The sequence below is a fragment of the Phocoena sinus genome, chromosome 12 (assembly GCF_008692025.1).
Source record: "Phocoena sinus isolate mPhoSin1 chromosome 12, mPhoSin1.pri, whole genome shotgun sequence".
NCBI classification, from domain to species: domain Eukaryota; kingdom Metazoa; phylum Chordata; class Mammalia; order Artiodactyla; family Phocoenidae; genus Phocoena; species Phocoena sinus.
In genome coordinates this window covers 17,850,207-17,871,187 of record NC_045774.1, presented here as the reverse complement: position 1 = coordinate 17,871,187, position 20,981 = coordinate 17,850,207, and the positions used below count along the sequence as shown (strand labels likewise).

Genomic DNA, 20,981 nt, shown 5'->3' with positions numbered 1-20,981 from the left:
TCCTTCAAAGAGTGAGAAATGATGCCCTGTTGCTCTCAATTCCATAGTCAAATCCCAGCTGCAGATTTGAAAAGTGAACGATTGACATGAGCAGTCTAGGGGAAAAGTTAACAAAACACAAGTCAGTCCGCTTGGGATAAGTTCCTTCAGCTTAAGTATAGGGAGGTAATGGGTGCTAAGGACATTGGTGGTAATGGGGTCACTGAGGGCGTGCTGCTGTGCTGGGTCACCGGTTTGGTTGATTGTTAATCCAGATGAGATGAAGCAGGTACAGCTGTGACTTCTAGAAAGCCTGAGTGGATTCTCATGTAGGAAAGGAGAGCACAGCACAAGGAAGTGAGATTTTCCGTCACCAGTGAGGACTTCCCTGGGGAGAAGCTGGGAACGTATGGCAGCTGATCTGTGAGGAAGGCTGAACTGTGGATTTGGGCCTTTAATAATTAACTACAGAAAGTCTTAATTTCTTACAAGAGCTCGGCCACCAGCTGAGTCTGTTCAGTTCAGGCTTCTGCAGCCATCCAGGTAGAGGGTCCTGACTTGAAAGGGAGAAGTAAACAGTATATGTAATCCTCAAGCTTGCCTGGAGTTGCCCAGGAAAAGGAGCACCTCAGCGGGAAAGTCAAGACATAGAGAGAAGCCCAGCGGTGAATGTGGCAAGGATGCTGTAGCTGGAGGGGCGTAGACACAGCACCGCAGCAGAGACATGCGGGTAATCCGAATGTTGTGTGCTTGTCTAGGGCACTTGCGTTGCTTTATAGTCCTAAATTGCGGTCATAACGTCTGGATTTAAGGAAGTTCAAGAGAAAACTTTGTAAAAAGTAGATAAAAATATCTAGGGTAGATGAGAATATAAGGTTTAATATTATCCATAGGTTATCTTGTAAGACAGGCAACTGAGATAACCTGCTTAAGAGTATAAATTTGTTTTGTATGAGCTATATAAAGAGGGCAAGTCCGGAGGACAGTTTGCCTCAAGTTAAACACATGTCCCAGTTACCCACTCTGACTGTGTTTCTGCTGTGTGCCCCAAACAGGGCGATGAAGGGGAGAACACAGTTTTCCCAGGCAGGTAGAGGTGGAGATACGTGTATACAGTGACTCTGACATCAGTGTAAAATAAAGGCTCGTTCCTGGAGATGGCAGGTCAAAGGAGTTCAAGGCCAGTCAGACTTTCGTGATTACATCCTGGGAAGTGAGGCGGGCTTAGGCTGAGAGAGTGTGAGCTCCTGGGCACCTGGTGAGGGCAGAGGTCAAGTCCTGGCCAGAAAGGGATGCCGGGTACAAGTTCATATCACTAGGGCTTGCTGCTTCTTCAGAAGAGCTGAGTACGGGGCTGGGTGGGTAGAGGAGAGTGTGGGCTGCGGGTGGGGATGATGTAACACATTTTGATTCTGATGCTTAAAAAGGCCTCGATATCAAAGTCAGAAGCTGAAAAGGATAAGTGGAAGAGGGTTCTAAGGACATGAATGTTTGGGCATTGGCTTTGGACTGCGCATTCCTGCCTAGATCAGTGTGTGAGATGGTAGTAGTGCATTTGAGTAAGTGCATTTTATCGAAGAAAATTTCGACTTACATTGTAGTACTGTTTACTTTTGTAAATAATACTTTCTGTCAACTTCTATATAAATCCCATAACAATAACGTTTGATAGTAAAAATATACCCTCATTCACTTTCTACACATATGTAATTTCTCAAAGTGATGAAGAATAAAATGGGGCCAGAAGTGTTTGTGTACCTCCCTTCATCGATGTTCCAAGTGGGGACCAAAAAAATGGAGCTGACGAATTTAAGTGTAAAAAAAATTCTGTCACTTCATGCATTTGTTACAAGAAAAGCACACACTGAAATAGAAACTAAAATACAAGTAATGTACCCCAAACTGAGCATGCACATGTATAGTGCCAGATCATGTTGGTTTTTCTGAATCTGTTGCCTACGTATGCATTGCTTCTTAAATTTTGGATTTTAAATGCTCTAAGAAGTTGTTTTCTGCAACAGTGTTAGGACTCTTTTTTTAAAATTAATTAATTAATTTATTTATTTTTGGCTGCACTGGGTCTTTGTTGCTGCACACGGGCTTTCTCTAGCTGCAGCGAGCAGGGGCTACTCTTCGTTGTGGTGCGCGGGCTTCTTATTGCGGTGGCTTCTCTTGTTGCGGAGCCCGGGCTCTAGGCACGCGGGCTTCAGTAGTTGTGCCTCACGGGCTCTAGAGCACAGGCTCAGTCGTTGTGGCTCACAAGTAGCTGTGGGCTTAGTTGCTCTGCGGCATGTGGGATCTTCCCGGACCACGGCTTGAACCCGTGTCCCCTGCATTGGCAGGCGGATTCTTAACCACTGCGCCACCAGGGAAGCCCAGGACTCTTCTTTAAAGTGTGGTCCACTTTTTAATTTCTCCAGATTCCTTGGCTCTGTCATGATCAGAACACAGTGTTCGTTCTGTGCATTTGGAACTCTGCTTGTTAGAGAGGCCTCACGTCTCCTTTATAGTCTTTGCATGGCTGATCCTTGTAATTTTTTTGTACTTTGGTGAGAATATTAGATGGTTTGAAAGTGGATTTTACGTAGAGTGATCAAGGCAGGAATAGTGAATCTTTACAGAGGAAAGTAAGTTGAGGAATTTTCCCAGGAATTGCTTGAAAGGACTGCAGGATTGTGGTATTTGCCCCAATAACAGTTAATGTTACCAGGAACTGTGCTGCAGTGCTGTGTTCATTGTCTTATCAACAGTTGCCACTTTCCTCTTTTAGGTGAGTTAAAATGTAAGAAAAGTAAATTTCCCTTTGTACCAAGGCAATCCAGCTTTGGAGAACCAAGAGCTTGGAAAGAGCGCTGCTTGAAATCTAAAAACATTGGATGAATCCCTCTTCTGCTCTGTCCTTGGCTTCTCCGACTGCTGTGATTTCTACCTTAATGAAGTGGGGGTATGTTTTCACAGAGTAAGGATTAGGAAAAGCTTTGTGTACATGTTCTCGATACTTTATCAAGCTTCTCTATGGTGAGGCTCTGCCAGGTTCCAGGTTACTGTGATTGGCAGGATGCAGAAGTCCTGCCTTCAAGGAACTTGGGATGTAGCGGGGAAGACATAAAATGGGATGAACAACAATGATAAAGTATAGTGATTGCTTCCAACCTAGTTTGCGGGGAGGGGGAATCATGGCAGACTTTCTAGAACTGGCCTTTGGTCTGAGAACTGAAGGATGGAGGGTTTAGCCTGAAGGAGAGGAGGGTCCTAAGGGAACAAGTGTTCTAGGTATAGAGAACAGTGTGTGCAAAGGGCCAGAAAGGGAAGAAGTGCAGCAGGGCATCGGGAATTTAAAGGAATTCAGTCTGGCTGGAGCACGGAATGCTTGGAAGAAGTGGCAAGAGATGGCGAGACAGGCAGGGGCTGGTCCTGGATGGCCTTGGAGTAATATGTAGGCGCTGGAGTGTATCTCGAGAGGGGAGCTATTGATGGATCCTGACCAGAGATAGAGGAAATGATTAGGACGAGGTTGCAGTGTCAGGAGAGATTTGCCGGCAGCCTGGACTGTGTGGCGACAGGCTGGGAGGCGCCATGGAGGTAACTGAGGGGTAGAATTGCCAGAACTGGATGATTGTTTGGGTGACAGGGATGAGGGGAGAGAGGTTAGGATGACGTGTAGATTTCTGATTTAGGATTGCAATGCCCTTTCCTGAGCAGGAGACCCAGGAGAAGAGCAAGTTTGGAAACAGAGATGTTGCCTTCAGGTTTAAATATACTGATGCCGGAGGCATATTTGAACATATTTGTCTAGTTGGCAGTTGGAAATACAGTTGTGGAGCAGAGGAGAGATGCTGGGACAAAAGATACAGATTTGGGAGTAGTCTGCACATTGAAGCCACAAATACGAGTGATCTGTAGAGGGAGAAGGGAGAAGGGACCAGGACAGAACCTTGGGGAACACCAGGATTTGGGAGATGGGCAGAGGACGAAGAACCTTCGAGGGAGGCAGAAAGGGTGAGTCAGTGGAAGCAGTGATGCTTCAAGGAGGAGGGACTGGTCAGGAGGTCAGAGACCGGTCAAGCAGGACAAGAACTGAATGTATCCATGCCATGGGAAGTAGCAGCCATGCCAGTGGGGACTTCTGAAATAGCAGGTTCAAGTGATGGACCAATGAGAGGACGTGGAAACAGGGAGCATAGACAACTTTTTTTTTAAGATTTAATTTTTTTTAAAGAGCAGTTTCAGGTTTGCAGAAAAATTGAGAGGATGGTCCAGAGAGTTCCTATATACCCCTGTCCCACACATGCACAGTGTTCCTCGCTCCCACCAGAAGTGGGACATTTGTTACAATTGGTGAACCTACCTTGATACATTATAATCACCTAAAGTTCATAGCTTACATTAGGGGGTCTCTCTTGGTGGTGTGCATTCTTGACTTTGAACAAATCTATAATGAATGACATGTAGCCATCATTATGGTATCGTGCAGAGTATATTCATTGCCCTAAAAATCCTCTGTGCTCTCCCCATTCATTCTTCTTTTCCCCCAACTCCTGGCAAGCAATGATTTTTTGCTCTCTCCACAGTATTGCCTTTTCTAGAACGTCACATATTTGGAAAGGCTACATAGTATATAACCTTTTCAGATTGGTTTCTTTCACTTGGTGATAGGCATCTATGATTCCCTTGTGTCTTTTCATGGCTTGATAGCTCATTTGTTTTTAGTGCTGAGTAATAGTCCATTGTCTGGATGTACTATAGGCAACTTTTTAATGAAGTCAGACTGAGAAGATAGAATTAAAGCTATAGCTGGAGGAAGAAGGGAGAATTTGAGTCAAGGGAAGAGTTTTGTGAATTTGTATTTTTTAAGGATGAGAGAAGCTACAGCATGTCTAAGTGTTGGTGGGAGGCAGCCAGAGAGAGGGAGCAGGTGAAGATGTGGGAGAAGGGAGACCACCCAAGAGATCAAGGAGGTGGGAGGGAATTGTGTCCAGAGCACTGGAAAAAAAAGGGGGACACACTTCCAGTGTGCGGGGGGGATGCCTTCTCCATGACAGAGGGGCGGAGAGGAAGGGTGGATGAGGAGACTGGGAACTTTGTGGGGATGGTGTTGAAGAGCCCTCATTTCTCTGTCTGCTCACATGATACCAGTGAGGGGGGAGGTGGAGAGATTAGAGGTTTACGGAGCGTATTGCGTTAATATACAAATACTAGGTATTATGCATCTGGTGTTTATAGCTATGCCTAAATGTAAACGTTATACAATAATGCTTGTAGGATATATATAGCTATACGTGAATAGAAAGTACTCTCACCATTCCTATGTTTGCGCTGCAGGTTACAAGCTATGTGTGATGTTGTATTGCGTCCTGTAAGTTTGGCAGTGCTTGTGCATGGGGGTTGTGGTAGATGTGGATTTTATGGGACTGTAGAAATATCCTGTTTTCTAGCAGACTTGGAAAAGCGGAAGGCAGGCTCTAGGGTAGATGGTGGATGGGGAAGGTGTATAGACTTCTTCACTGAAAAATATCTCCTTGCCACACACTACCAAGTAGAGCTGAGTTAATATAATGTTATTTTAAAAATGCTGTAAGAGTGTTAAGCTTCATTCACGCCTCAGTGTGAATTTAATTACCGTAAGTAATAAGACTTTCATGGTAACAGGGTTATTCATGGATTTTGGGGAGAGATGGCTTGGGATGGAGGTGTTTGGAGAGACAGGTGGCATGAGGGCTTCTGTTTTTTGGGGCTGAAGGATATAGAAAGAATATTTAGAAAGGAAAGAGAGGTTGGCAGAGAACATGCTTACGTCCTTTGGAGCTGTGCCTTGGGTCCTGGCAGAAGCTGAAATGACAGTAAATATTCCTTCTCCCAAGAATGCCTCTGGCTTCATGGTGCTAATATCATTGTTTATTTTCAGTCTGTTGTTTAACTGATTCATGTAGTACCATGGGAGACATGACAACCTCTACAAACTTATTTTAGAAAATGACTCTTATAACCAAGTTTGTGGATATTAGCAGGCATTGAGCAAACAACATTTGCCAGAGGGGTAGCCTGGCTCCTGCCACCCCGTACCTGTCCTTGCCTGGACATTTCAGCCGCCATCATAGTGGTCATGTCTTGGCTGTGTACAGAAAAGCCTGTTGGCCCAGGTTTTACTCCTGAGAATAGGGGGATTTGGTAATTAATCAGCAGTAAATTTTTAGTACCAGTGATACGCAGTCATTTCTGCAGGCCTGAGGATACAATAGTGAAAATTATTTGTAAAAACTTCAAAAATTAGATTTTCAAAGTTCGGTTGGAATGTTCAGAACTGTCACCTGGTAGTGAGAGATTGACATATATACTATTGATATTGTGTATAAAATAGATAACTAATGAGAACCTACTGTATAGCACAGGGACCTCTACTCAGTGCTCTGTGGTGATCTAAATGGGAAGGAAATCCAAAAAAGAGGGGATATATATATATATACACACATATATTAAAAAAATATATATATATTTATATATATATATACACGTATAGCTGACCCACTTTGCTGTACAGTAGAAACTAACACAACATTGTAAAGCAAATATACTGCAATGAAAATTTTTTTTAAAAAGGAAGGTAAAGGGCTTCCCTGGTGGCGCAGTGGTTGAGAGTCCGCCTGCCAATGCCAATGCAGGGGACGCGGGTTCGTGCTCCGGTCCGGGAAGATCCCACATGCCGCAGAGCGGCTGGGCCCGTGAGCCATGGCCGCTGAGCCTGCGCGTCTGGAGCCTGTGCTCCGCGACAGGAGAGGCCACAGCAGTGAGAGGCCCGTGTACCGCAAAAAAAAAAAAAGGAAGATAAAAAAGGAGCAAAAAAAAGAGAGAGGTTAAGCAGCCTGCCCAAGGTCATACAACTTGCCCAAGGTCACACTCTTAACTACTGCCTCTGTGGATGGGAAGAAAAATATAGCTATTCCTTCTTGGTACGTATTATTATTTTCATATTTTTATTAAAATTAAAAAGGTCAAAAAAAAAGCAAGCTCTTTTCTCTGCAGTGGCATCTCCAGTCTTAAAGAGGCCTCAGTTGTGCTTCTTCTTCCTTCCTCACTGTTCAATGAGGAAAAGATGCTCAGGGCAGGGTTAGCAGTGCTAAGGGTGGCCTCATGCACCTTGGCTGCTCTTAGGTAGTTGTCTAACGCATGCCATGAAAAATAAGAAAGAAATTTTGATAAAAAAGCACATTTTTTCAGATTATGTAAGTAATTAGATTCCAGTTCACTAGAAATATGTTCTGAAATGAATTTTCTTGAAGTAAGGTAAGTCAGATGACACAGACTCAACCAACGCTGGTGCTTGAAATTAACAAGGGATATCCTAAGGTATTTGGAAGAACATTGCCCATGGTGAGGGAAAGTACACCCAGGACCGTGATCAGTATAACTTTTCAAGGTTATAGTCTGTGTAGAGCTAGAAACAGCATCGAGTCCTTAGCTATAGCTAAGGCTTATTATACTATTGCTAACACTTGAGTTAAAAAGTTTTTAACAGTTATTTTCTAAGTTTTATGAAAAATGCTATTTCAGATCAACAGCTGATTTGGACTTGAGGACGCCTAGGAGAAGTAGGAAGGGAATCCTTGTTTTCAGTCAATATAAAAAGTATTAAGGGCAAATAATTGTGGATCATGCCAAAAGACATTAAGCATACAATCCATCTTACATAGAGACTAAGTGACATCTAATAGTTTAAAGAGATTTCATTACTGCTTCTAATTGAAATAAATGGTCTGATGAGCTCTTAAAACCTTACTGTTATGTTTCCATAAAGTTATAAATACAAACAAAATAAGACCTACTTCATTTGGAACATGTCCGAAAGATGAGGAAAACAATCAGCATGTATTCTTTACCAAAATCCGAATTTTAAGATATTTTCCCTAGAGCATACCATAATTTTATAATAAGACTAGAAGTGTACCTGTTGTATTTGACACCCATGTTTTTTTAACACCCTACCTCTATTTGACAAAGCTATTTTAAGTAAAAGTCATGGAATAATACACAGCAATTATTTTCTTGATTTCTTCTGTAGTTTTAAACAGTTAACAGTTAAAATAAGGAATATATTTCAGTTTTAAAGAATTCAAATTTAATAAAAACATTTCATCTATAAAATAGAATTTGCACTTAACCAAACTAACATATTGCACCATGCAGTTTGTACTCTGTTTCACTGTATTGAGTTTTCAACACATATAAAAACTCTTAAGTGGTCATAATAATAATGGAATTGAACTAACTCAAGTTTCACGTTTTTCTGTTTTGTTTTTACAAATCACGAAGCTATCATTGTTTATTTTCAATCTACAGTTTAACTTATTCATGTAGTACCGTGGGAGAGACATGACAACTTTTACAAACTTATTTTATTTATTTATTTTTAAGTGTTTTTAAAAAATTAATTAATTTACTTTTGGCTATGTTAGGTCTTCGTTGCTGCACCCGGGCTTTCTTTAGTTGCAGCGAGCAGTGGCTACTGCTCGTTGTGGTGTACCAGCTTCTCCTTGCGGTGGCTTCTCTTGTTGCGGAGCACGGGCTCTAGGCGCATGGGCTTCAGTAGTTGTGACGCACAGGCTTAGTTGCTCCACGGCATGTGGGATCTTCCTGGACCAGGGATTGAACCCGTGTCCCCTGCATTGGCAGGCGGATTCTTAACCACGGCACCACCAGGGAAGTCCTACAAACTTATTTTAGAAAGGACTCTTATAACAAAATTCGTGGGTTGGTGCCAACCATATAACCAGGAGTTCTGTGAATTAACTCCCAGGTAGGACACAATGCCTATAAAAGGACAGGTAATAAAAGATGCTAATTTGGGCTTCCCTGGTGGCGCAGTGGTTGAGAGTCCACTTGCCGATGGAGGGGACACGGGTTCATGCCCTGGTCTGGGAGGATCCCACATGTCGCGAAGCGGCTGGGCCGGTGAACCATGGCCGCTGAGCCTGCGCGTCCGGAGCCTGTGCTCCGCAACAGGAGAGGCCACAACAGTGAGAGGCCTGCTAATTTGAAGATGCTAATTTGAAGCGAATTTAAATGCCATTGAAACTCGACAGTAACTGTGACAGCTAGAAGTTAGGCCAACAAAAGGTTTTTTTCAGGGAGAAGTGTTTTATCACTGACAATGTTTAGAGTTTCTATAGGTCTTGTTCATAATTTAAAATTTCATTTTGTTTTAAGGGCCCCTTCTTTGCCTGCCCTATCTCTCTGCCCTGTCCTTGGAAGACATAAGGAAATGTGATCTTTTTAGTTTAAGAAACATTATTTCTTCTGTAAAATAATGCCAGTATTTATCTCAAAAGGTTGTAGTGTGAATTAAATGGGATAATATTTATGAGGTTGTTTTGTAAATTCTAAAAGAACTTCACAAATTTGAAGGGTTCTTACTGATAGTGAATAAATCATTGTTTCTAATACAATTTTGAAAATATTTCTGATTGAAAAGTAAATAGACTGAATTGAGAAAATTTGGAGAACACTGAAGCAGACTGAGAAGAAATTTAAAATGGTCTGTTTTACAGTTTTTAACACTACAGTGTATTTCTTTAAAAATCACCTATGAATTAGAATTTCTGTCTTGTACACATGCATAAATCTGGTATTGGATAAGAGTAAGGATAAGGCTAGTCCTATGTTGGCAGATATCATTTGAAAAATGATTTTAATGCTAAGACATATTCCATCTTAGTTTAGCACCATAATTAATTTAACCATTTTCTTATTGGGTTGAAACCTCACCCATGTTATTATTGATTATTTACATTTCTTCATAATTTGAAAATGTCATGTTTGAGAAATAATATTTCATCATTCTTTGAATGACATTTCTTAGATTATTGATTTACATAATTTCATGTTTGTGGCTTTTATAATTATGTATTGATTATTCACTGTACTTGCCTGTTTTTTCTGTTGGTCTTAGACCACTTCCAGTTGCTTGGCAAGAGCTCTTTATATATTAAGGAAAATAACCATTGTTGCATAGAGGTTGCAGAGATTTTTCAGAGTGTGGTTTACCTTAGATTTTAATGATTTATTTTTGGATGTCGAAAAATTTTAAACTCCTATGTATTCCACCTTATCAATAATTTTAGTTGTTTCTTCCAGACTGGAGGAATATAGAGGGTACAGACTTGGATAGAATTGAAGTTACATTCTTTTTTACCATTTACTTGGACAAATTATTTAATCTTTCTAAAACTCAGTTGTCTCATCTATAAATGGGTATAATATTACCTACTTCTTAAGGGTGTTGAATCAGAGAGACAGTATATGAAAAGTGCCTCAAAGAATAACTGACAGTAATCAAAACATCTGGCTAATCTTTGTTGTATAATACAAAATCTTGTGATTATAAAGTTATTTTCAATATGAAGACCTATATTAAATTATTAGTTCATGTCCTTATGATTCTGTTGAGGCTAAATGTTCTTTCCATAATTTCAGAAAGCTGTTTAAATAACAATAACGTACATAATTTGTTTGTTATAATAATTGAAAATATTTTACTCAATATACCATTTGCCTTTTAGGTTTTCCTTTCTCTTTTTTTAAATTAATTTTTAATTGGAGAATGGTTGCTTTACACTGCTGTGTTAGCCTCCACTGCACAACAAAATGAATCAGCCATGCACATACAGATATCCCCTCCCTTTTGGACTTCCCTTCCATTTATGTTACCACAGTGCATTAGGTAGAGTTCCCTGTGCTATACAGTATGTTCCCATCAGCTCTCTATTTTATACATAGTACCAATAATGTATATGTGTCTATCCTAGTCTCCCAATTCCTCCCACCGCATCCCTTTCCCCCTTGGTATCCAGACATTTGTTCTCTATGTCTGTGTCTCTATTTCTGCTTGCAAATAAGATCATCTATACCATTTTTCTAGATTCCACATATATGCTTTATTATATGATATTTGCTTTTCTCCTTCTGATTTACTTCACTGTGTATGACACTCTCTAGGTCCACCCATGTCTCTACAAATGACCCAATTTCATTCCTTTTTATGGCTGAGTAATACTCCACTGTATATATGTACCACATCTTTATGCATTCATCTGTCGATGGACACTTAGGTTGCTTCCATGTCCTGGCTATTGTAAATAGAGCTGCAATGAACATTGTGGTACATGACTCTTTCTGAATTGTGGTTTTCTCTGGGTATATGCCCAGTAGTGGGATTGCTGGGTCATATGGTAGTTCTATTTTTAGTTTTTTAAGGAACCTCCACTCTGTTCTCCATAGTGGCTGTATCAATTTACATTCCTCCCACAGTGCAAGAGGGTTCCCTTTTCTCCACACACTCTCCAGCATTTATTGTTTCTAGATTTTTTGAGGATGGCCATTCTGACTGGTATGAGGTGATGACCCATTGTAGTTTTGATTTGAATTTCTGTAATAATTAGTGATGTCGAGCATCGTTTCATGTGTTTGTTGGCCATCTGTATGTCTTCTTTGGAGAAATGTCTAAGTCTTCTGCCCATTTTTTGATCGGATTGTTTGTTTTTTATGTATTGTACTGTATGAGCTGTTTGTATATTTTGGAGATTAATCCTTTGTCAGTTGCTTTGTCTGCAGATATTTTCTCCCATTCTGAGGGTTGTCTTTTCATTTTGTTTATGGTTTCCTTTGCTGTGCAAAAGCTTTTAAGTTTCATTAGATCCCATTTGTTTATTTTTATTTCCATTTCTCTAGGAGGTGGTCAAAAAGGATCTTGCTGTGATTAATGTCAAAGAGTGTTCTGCCTATGTTTTCCTCTAAGAGTTTTATAGTGTCTGGCCTTAACATTTAGGTCTTTAATCCATTTTGAGTTTATTTTTGTGTCTGGTGTTAGGGAGTGCTCTAATTTCATTCTTTTACATGTAGCTGCCCAGTTTTCCCAGCACCACTTATTGAAGGGACTGTCTTTTCTCCCTTGTATATTTTTGCCTCCTTTGTCATTGTTTAGGTGACCACAGGTGCGTGGTATCTCTGGGCTTTCTATCCTGTACCATTGACCTATATTTCTGGTTTTGTGCCAGTACTATACTGTCTTGATTACTGTTGCTTTGTAGTATAGTATGAAGTCAGGGAGCCTGGTTCCTCCAGCTCCGTTTTTCTTTCTCAAGATTGCTTTGGGGACTTCCCTGGTGGCACAGTGGTTAAGAATCCACCTGTCAATGCAGGGGACACAGGTTCGATCCCTGGTCCGAGAAGGTCCCACATGTCGTGGAGCAACTAAGCACGTGCACCACAACTACTGAGCTTGTGCTCTAGAGCCTGCGAGCCACAACTACTGAGCCCGCATGCCACAACTACTGAAGCCTGCACACCTAGAGCCTGTGCTGGGCAACAAGAGAAGGTACCACGATGAGAAGCCCACGCACTGCGACGAAGAGTAGCCCCCACTTGCCACAGCTGGAGAAAGCTGGTGCTCAGTAATGAAGACCCAACGCAGCCATAAACAAATAATTTAATTAAAAAATTTAAACAACCTAAACTCACACCTAAAGCAACTAGAGAAAGAAGAACAAACAAAACCCAAAGTTAGTAAAAGGAAAGAAATAATAAAGATCAGAGCAGAAATAAATGAAATAGAAGCAAAGAAAACAATGGCAAAGATCAATAAAACTAAAAGCTCGTTCTTTGAGAAGATAAACAAAATTGATAAACCTTTAGCCAGACTCATCAAGAAAAAAGGGAGAGGGCTCAAATCAATCTAAAAAAAAAAAAAAAAGATTGCTTTGGCTATTCGGGGTCTTTTGTGTTTCCACACAAATTGTAAAATTTTTTGTTCTAGTTCTGTGAAAAATGCCATTGGTTATTTGATAGGGATTGTATTGAACCTTTTTTTTTTAATGGAGAAGTGTAATCAATCTATTTTTGTGATTACTTTTATTCTTATAATAAATCCCTTCTTTAGTCCAGGATCAGTTAATATTTACCTACATCTCTAATTAATTTATTTGGTTTTAGGTTTACATTTAACTCTAATTCATCTGAAATTTATTTTGGGACATGATATAAGATGGAGTTCTGGGCTTCCCTGGTGGCGCAGTGGTTGAGAGCCCACCTGCCAATGCAGGGGACGCGGGTTCGTGCCCCGGTCAGGGAAGATCCCACATGCTGCGGAGCGGCTGGGCCCGTGAGCCATGGCTGCTGAGCCTGCGTGTCCAGAGCCTGTGCTCCGCAACGGGAGAGGCCACAACAGTGAGAGGCCCACGTACCGCAAAAAAAAAAAAAAAAAGATGGAGTTCTAATGTTATATGTAATCATACACAGGTGATAATTTTATCACCTACTTTACAGGAATTACAGCTTTTATTTCTGTGTTCTGGTCCTACTGCATTGGCTAGAATTTATGTAGCATTGTTAAATAATAGTGATAATTAGATGTTCTTGTCTTATTCCAAATTTTAATGGACATGCTACAAGTATTTTGTTATTATTCTGCCATCGGCTCTCAGCTTAAGATACTCTTCATGAGGGAGACGCAAGAGGGAAGAGATTTGGGAACATATGTATATGTATAACTGATTCACTTTGTTATAAAGCAGAAACTGACACACCATTGTAAAGCAATTATACCCCAATAAAGATGTTAAAAAAAAACAACCCCCCCGAAAAAAAAGATACTCTTCATGATGTTGAAAAGCATCTTTGTTTTCCTAATTTTGTAGGCATTTTTATTGGGAATGGATATTTGATTCTATTAAATATCTTTGTAGCAACTTAAAAATAATCGAAAGTCTTTTTCTTCCTGGGCCTAACGTTGTGATGTATTGCATGAACAAGTTTCCTAATATGAAACCACCCTTAAGTGTTCTCTTTTGAAGCCACCTGAGTGTGAGAGGAGGAATTTTGTGATCTTACTCCCAGATTATTGTGACATCCTTTTCCATTACATAGCTTTTCTTTCATGAACGATGTTTGACATTTACCTTCAGTTTGGTAACTACTATGGCAGTTGTTGTCATGATGTTGTTACAGTTGACTTCCTGCCAGTAGCTTTTTGGAAGTTGCCGTCTCTGTCTAGACCAGCAAGAGAGGCAGCGACAGCAGTGAGATGTGGGGACCAGCCCCGCACCCTTCTTGCTCAAAAGACAACAGCCACATAGTCGTGGGTAACGATTGAATTTTCTGGTTTTGCAGACATTTTGTTTTTGAACCAGAGGGCAGAGACTCTGAGGGGGGTGAGGGGTTAACTTGAATCTTTATTGATTTTACTGTTTTTACAGCCGAAATGGGCTTTTTTTCCCCCCTAAGTGTAGTTCGGGAAATTGCTCCCAGATTCTAGAATTATATTCTTTTCCTTCATCCTCCCACTCTCCCACTGCCCCCACCCCCTTGTACTCCCTCGTCAACTAGTCTGCTCCCTTCCTGCCCTCACCCTACCCAAGGCCTGTTGGTGGACAATACAGATGGGGGCTGCTTGCCAGATGCCATGTTAAACTGAAAACTCTTACAAAAGAAATTGAAGTGGCGTTCATTTTAATTTGAATGTTTGGCTTTGCGTGGAAGCAATAGCCCAATTGTAACAAAGATGAAGTTGGAAAACTCTGTAAGAAATATTGTTATAACAAATCCTTGATTTACATTTAAACATGTGTTGACAGGTCAAAAAGAATTACTTTTTTAAAAGGTCGTTGAAGCAAGGATTAAAGATGGGATACAGAATGGTATGTTTCTGGAAGAAATACCTACCTCAGGTGCTGAATTCAGCTCAGTGTGTAGAAATGGATGCACCCAACGCTTCCCAAGCTGGCCGTCAGTCACGCAATAAATATATAGGCACTTTAAAGTAGCCATATATCAATGCAGAATGGAACACTGCTGGATTAGGAGGTGCTCCTTTGGGAAACTCTTGATTGACAAAAGTAGTACTGCATTAAGTAGCAGCAATATTTTCATGGCCAGAAAGTCATAAAGCAGTAGATAATCTTTATGAAGAGGAAAATATTTTACATAAAAAACCGTTGAGCAATTCTTAGAACTTGCTAACTACAGGATCCAGTTAAGGTGAAAAATAGCTCTACCTAAATGTGAAAGAAAAAAACGATAATTCAGTGAATTGTTAATTGCATCCAAGTTCAGCGCTCTAGTCCCTGTCATTGATAAGGCATCTAAAGAAAAGAGGGAATTCGTTGCTATCTGGGATTGCACGAACCCCCTGTATCTCTGGTTTGCACAGGAGAAAAATTCAGGATATGTATATTGCATCCATTATAGATTAGAGTGGAGCCAGAGGGTATGCAAAATAGTTTGCTCTTTTGAGACCTACTTCATTATGGAGAGGTGGTGGAGAGTTGGAGTTAGGTTGGTGACATTAACTTTGAGTTTTATTGTTGTGTCATTTTATTTTATTTATTTATTTATTTTGCGGTACGCAGGTCTCTCACTGTTGTGGCCTCTCCCGCTGCGGAGCACAGGCTCCGGACGCGCAGGCTCAGCGGCCACGGCTCACGGGCCCAGCCGCTCCGCGGCATGTGGGATCTTCCCAGACCGGGGCACGAACCCGTGTCCCCTGCATCGGCAGGCGGACTCTCAACCACTGCACCACCAGGAAAGCCCTTTATTTATTTTAAAATATATTTATTTATTTTATCTATGTTTATTTTTGGCTGCACTGGGTCTTCATTGCGGTCCATGGGCTTCTCATTGCGGTGGCTGGCTTTATCTTGTTGCGGAGCGTGGGCTCTAGGAGCGTGGGCTTCAGTTGTTGTGGCTCTCAGGCTCTAGAGCGCAGGCTCAGTAGTTGTGGCTCATGGGCTTAGTTGCTCCGCGGCATGTGGGATCTTCCCAGACCAGGGCTCGAACCTGTGCCCCCTGCATTGGCAGGCAGACTCTTAACCACTGCGCCACCAGGGAAGCCCCTTGCTGTATCATTTTAAATCAGAGTTTTCACTGGCACTTCTTGGCACAGCAGTTTGGGCCATATGTTTATCTCTGTTAATATGGTTCCTTGTATTGATATACTTACCTTGAAAATGGGGGTGAATTGAATCTTCTGATGGTTTATTAAAACATTGTGACAGTGACATGCTTGACCTGCTGAGGCATATTAGTCCTGCTCCCTGACAGGAAGCATGATCTTCTTTGTTATCCCCAAGATTGCTGTTTGGGGACGCACATGCTAAATTATATTAAGAGTGATTTGTAGGGCAATGGGGAGAGGGATGGTGTTCTTTTTGAAAGCAGGCAAATTGAAAAAGCAAGAGCTTCCAAGAGTAGGGAACTCACCCTGTAGTCTGAACACCTTTCACTGTGCTTTGATTTCATTCACTGTGAAATTTAGACTTATTCTTGATTCAACCTTATATGAATTATTTATAGATATGTCTGATTTTCCTCTTCGCATCAGGGGAGGACTTCTTCCTCGAACCACCTCCCTTGTGCAGGATAATAATAGTGATAACAGTCTATATTATTTGCTAAGAGTGCTTTATCACATTATTTCATTCAATCCTCATCACAGGTCTCTGAGGAAGATGCTATTTTTGCTATCCTTGTTTTATAGGTGGGAAAAATGAGGCATAGTTGTGGGGTAGGGAGTGGATATGTCCTAGAGATTTTTACTTTATTTTAAAAATTTAATTGCATACTAGTAAGTGTAAATTTCACAGACTTACAGTAGAATGAATCCATATTTCGTGTTTGATTTAAGATAAGGAGAATTCCTTCATTCTTTCCACATGCATTACAAATACTGATTGGCAAAAGGAGACTGGAAAGAAAGTCATATATAAATTAAATCACACCAGTTTGGTGACAAAAGTCCCTGTTAACCTTGAGCATCCACTGATGAAGTGAGTAGCCATCATTAACTATGTATGATTGTTACTGTGGTACACACACTGCAAAGCAAATATTGGTTTTCTTTGGTTCTGCTTTTCAGGAGTTTTTACTGAATTAATGTCTTTGCTAATAAACACATAACTTGTGATTTTAGTTTAAGATAAGTTCTTAAGATCGGGGCTTTTCTTCTTTTAGACAAAGTGGAGAATAGTATTGGAAGCAGACATTTAATCAAATGATTCTTTTCTTTCTTGGAACACTTCTTGAAGTTAATTTGAGTTGCTTTCTTAGCCTCCAGCACAGTTTTTGAATATCCATAATAGCATATTTGGTGTTTGAGGTGGGATTTGGAAACAGTTGAAAGTCATTTTGGTAAACAAGTTAGTTAGTGGTGTAGTCCTATTTTAGTCCCAAATACCAAACAATCAAATAAAAAGTAAGACAAAACAGAAATGTGACTATCACGAGACAAGTCTGATTTTCTTAGAACTGTGCATTTTTCAGGAGAAACGATTTATTAATATCTTGATCATGTACATAGCTCTACTGTTTTAATAAGCATTGTCTCCCAACAAAAATTATTTTAAAAACATTTCTTACTTTAAAATATTTTTAAAAATTTAATTCTATTGGGTTATAGTTGATTTACAATGTTGTGTTCGTTTCAGGTGTACAGCAAAGTGTTTCAGTTATACATATAGGTATATATTCATTCTTTTTTAGATTTTTTTCTCATATGGGTTATCACAGAATATTGAGTAGAGGTCCCTGTGCTATACAGTAGCTCTTTGTTGTTTTTTCTTTTTTTTTTTTTCTGTACGCGGGCCTCTCACTGTGGTGGCCTCTCCCGTTGCGGAGCACAGGCTCCGGACGCGCAGGCTCAGCGGCCATGGCTCACAGGCCCAGCCGCTCCACGGCATGTGGGATCTTCCCGGACCGGGGCACGAACCCGTGTCCCCTGCATCGGCAGGCGGACTCTCAACCACTGCGCCACCAGGGAAGCCCTACAGTATCTCTTTGTTGGTTATTTATCTTATATATAGTAGTGTGTGTATGTTCATCTCAAGCTCCTGATTTATCCCTGCCCCCTTTGGTAACTCTAAGTTTGTTTTTGATATCTGTAAGTCTGCTTCTGTTTTGTAAATAAGTTCATCTGTATCTTTTTTTTTTAATTAGATTCCACATATGAGTGATATCATATACTATTTGTCTTTCTCTGTTTGACTTCATTTAGTATGATAATCTCTAGGTCCATCCATGTTGCTACAAATGGCATTATTTCATTCCTTTTTATGGCTGATATTCCACTGTATATATGTGCCACATCTGTATTCATTCCTCTGTTGACGGACATTTAGGTTGCTTCCATGTCTTGGCTATTGTAAATAGTCCGAAAGGATACATGCACCCCCATGTTCATTGCAGCACTATTTACAAAAATTACTTTTAAAGATACCTTTTTGGGTCATATGTAAGTCTTGATTTGTTTGCTTAAAAAATCTATTTAATCATTTGTAATAAGTATCCCCTTTGCTTAGGTTCATGTGTTTTAATGGTCTTATTTTGCAATTGAAATTAAGAATAGATATTTGAAATTGAGTAGCAATTATAAACTTGGAGAAGCAGGCTGTCTTCTAGGCCTTAATTATAAAAGAGGGAATTAGCCTCTTCTGAAGAATTAGCTGACATATTATTCAATTCCTGTAAGACTCAGCCCATGTTACATCTGTGAACACTGTGTCTTAATGGGAATATTCCTAGGATACCTTCATATCATTTGAGTCTGAAAAAAGACTCACATACTGAATATGAGGCTTAATTTTGTTGGAAAGAAGGAAAGAAGTTTCAAAATAATGAGAAAGCCTTTGGTTATACTGTAAAGTCCTATAGGACCATTAACTTGTTTTAAATAATATTTAACTCTGGAGCTCTGCTTTCATTTACAGTGTAGAAAGCCACAGGAATACACTGGTCCCACATTAACCATGAGAAAAAGGTGGATAATGTACAGTGTTGTGCCTATTTTTGGTCCCATCAGAGACCTGAGTTCTAAAGGTAGTCAGATGATCTAAATTCCAAGGAGAGAAGGGACACATCATTGTTTTGTCTTTAGCAGGGCCCGAGAAGGAGGGTTAGCAGCCATCAAAGCAGATGTGAAGACAACAAGTAAAATTTTTGTGAATTTTTAAAAGCTAGTATGGGCTAACATGACAATTTTAAATTGTCAGGGACGCCAGATTCAAAGAGGACCTGTATCTATCAGTACTTACCACTTTTTACCATAGGCCTTCAACTGAATACTCATGAGAAAGAATGAGTGGGGCAGGAAACCAGAGGAAGCTTGTCAGTGGTGCAGGCATGTAGGTGATGACGACCTCTACCCCTTGGAGACAGGCGCAAAATCCACCAGTGTCCCAGAACTTCTGTCATAGGACACAAAAGCTGTCATAGGCAGGGGATGGGCAAGAAGCCTGCCCAAACCTGAATCCAGGCAAAGTTTGGCACATTGTTGGAATAGTGATAGAAAATATACTGTCTCAGCCCTGCACTGATGCTGGATAAAGCCCATCAGCTGGAGAGGAGCAGGCTTGGATTCATGAGCCACTGATCCACCAATGGTGCAAGGTAGAGACTGGCTGTCATTCATAGGGAGAAGAGGAAGGGATGCTGAGAAAGCCTCACTTCTGAAGCTCAGGTGCACAAGGTCTGTCAAAGACAGAGGCTGCAGCAGGAGAATAAAGAAAACTCCTTTGACCCCACCGTATATTGGTGTGGAACAGGAACTCTAAGAAAAACCCTCTGCTACCCCAGATCTCACATTAAACATAAGGTGGCTGGAATCCACTGCTAGAAGAATTCATAGTTTTCGCTGTACCAAAAGTTACTATAGCATCAACAAAACACACACCCACCTCAGTACTCTTAGATTAACTCAAGCACTCACATAATAGCCTGACAACAGAAGAGATATGCCCATTCCAGAAGTAAATTCATTTACCTCAGTCTCAGCTGCTTTTCTGTATACAGTGTTTTGTGTTTAATCAAAATCTGTAAGATATGCAGAATAAAAAGGGAAAAGAAAATTAACCTACCAAAAGAAAAAGCAGTCAATAGAACCAGACCCAGGAATGACCAGGACGTTGCAACTATCAGCTAGAAACTTAAAAAATGGCTATTAATTATAAAAAATGTACCATAGTAATGTAAGATGTTAAAAACGGGGAAGCGGGTATGGGGTTATATGGGAACTCTGTACTACCTTCTCAATTCTTCTGTAAATCTGAAACTTCTAAAAATAAAGTTTATTAAAAACTATATTGTTAAGGAATACATTTAAAATATATTATTAAGGAAATAAAAGTTCAAGCCAGAGACTGAGAGAAAGAATTTGCAAAGTGCCTGTCTGCTTAAAGAAAGAACTCTAACAACTCAGTAGTAAGAAAATCATTTCAACAGGAAAATGGACAAACATTTTGACCTTCACCAAACAAGATTTATGGATTGCAATTATGTACATGAAAAGATGCTCACCATCATTGGTCATTAGAGAAATGCAGATTAAAACCACAGTGAGATGCCATTAGAATGGCTAGAATTAAAAAGCCTGTCAAAACCAAGCGCTGTTTAGAATATAAAGCAAGTAGAACTCGCATACGTTTCTGTTGAGAATGCAGGATGGTCCAGCCTCTTTGGAAAACAGTTCGGCAGTTTCTTATGAAGGTGCGTGTAAGCTTACCCTACAGCCAAGCAGCCCCACTCATAGCTCTCTACCCAAGAGACATTAAACGTATGTCCATACAAAGACCTATGCATGAATATACATGGAAGCTTTACTTAAAATAGCCCCAAACTGGAAACAGCCCAAGTCTTCATCTACTTGTGAATGGATAAACAGATTGTCATATATCCATACTGTGAGATACTACCAAGCAAGAAAAAGGAACAAATTACTGATACTTGGCAACAACATAGATGAACCTCAGAAGACTTATGCAAGATGAAAGAAGCCAGACACAGAAGACTATGTAGTGTACGATTCCATTTGTGTGATATTCTAGAAAAGACAAAACTACAGTGACAGAAAAAAGATCAGTGATTGCCGTGGGCTGGGCATGACTGCAAAAGGGCACGTGGAAAATTTTTGAGATGATGAAAATGTTATATATTTTATTGTGGTTGTGATTTCATGACTGTATACATCT

At 40.3% G+C, this 20,981-nt stretch overlaps 1 protein-coding gene across 1 annotated transcript in view; it reads left to right on the top strand.

Annotated features, from left to right (window-relative positions):
- The window catches only part of SAMD5 (sterile alpha motif domain containing 5), a 52,751-nt gene that overhangs the window by 960 nt on the left and 30,810 nt on the right, over positions 1 to 20,981 (top strand). The gene's annotated exons all lie outside the window — the stretch shown is intronic.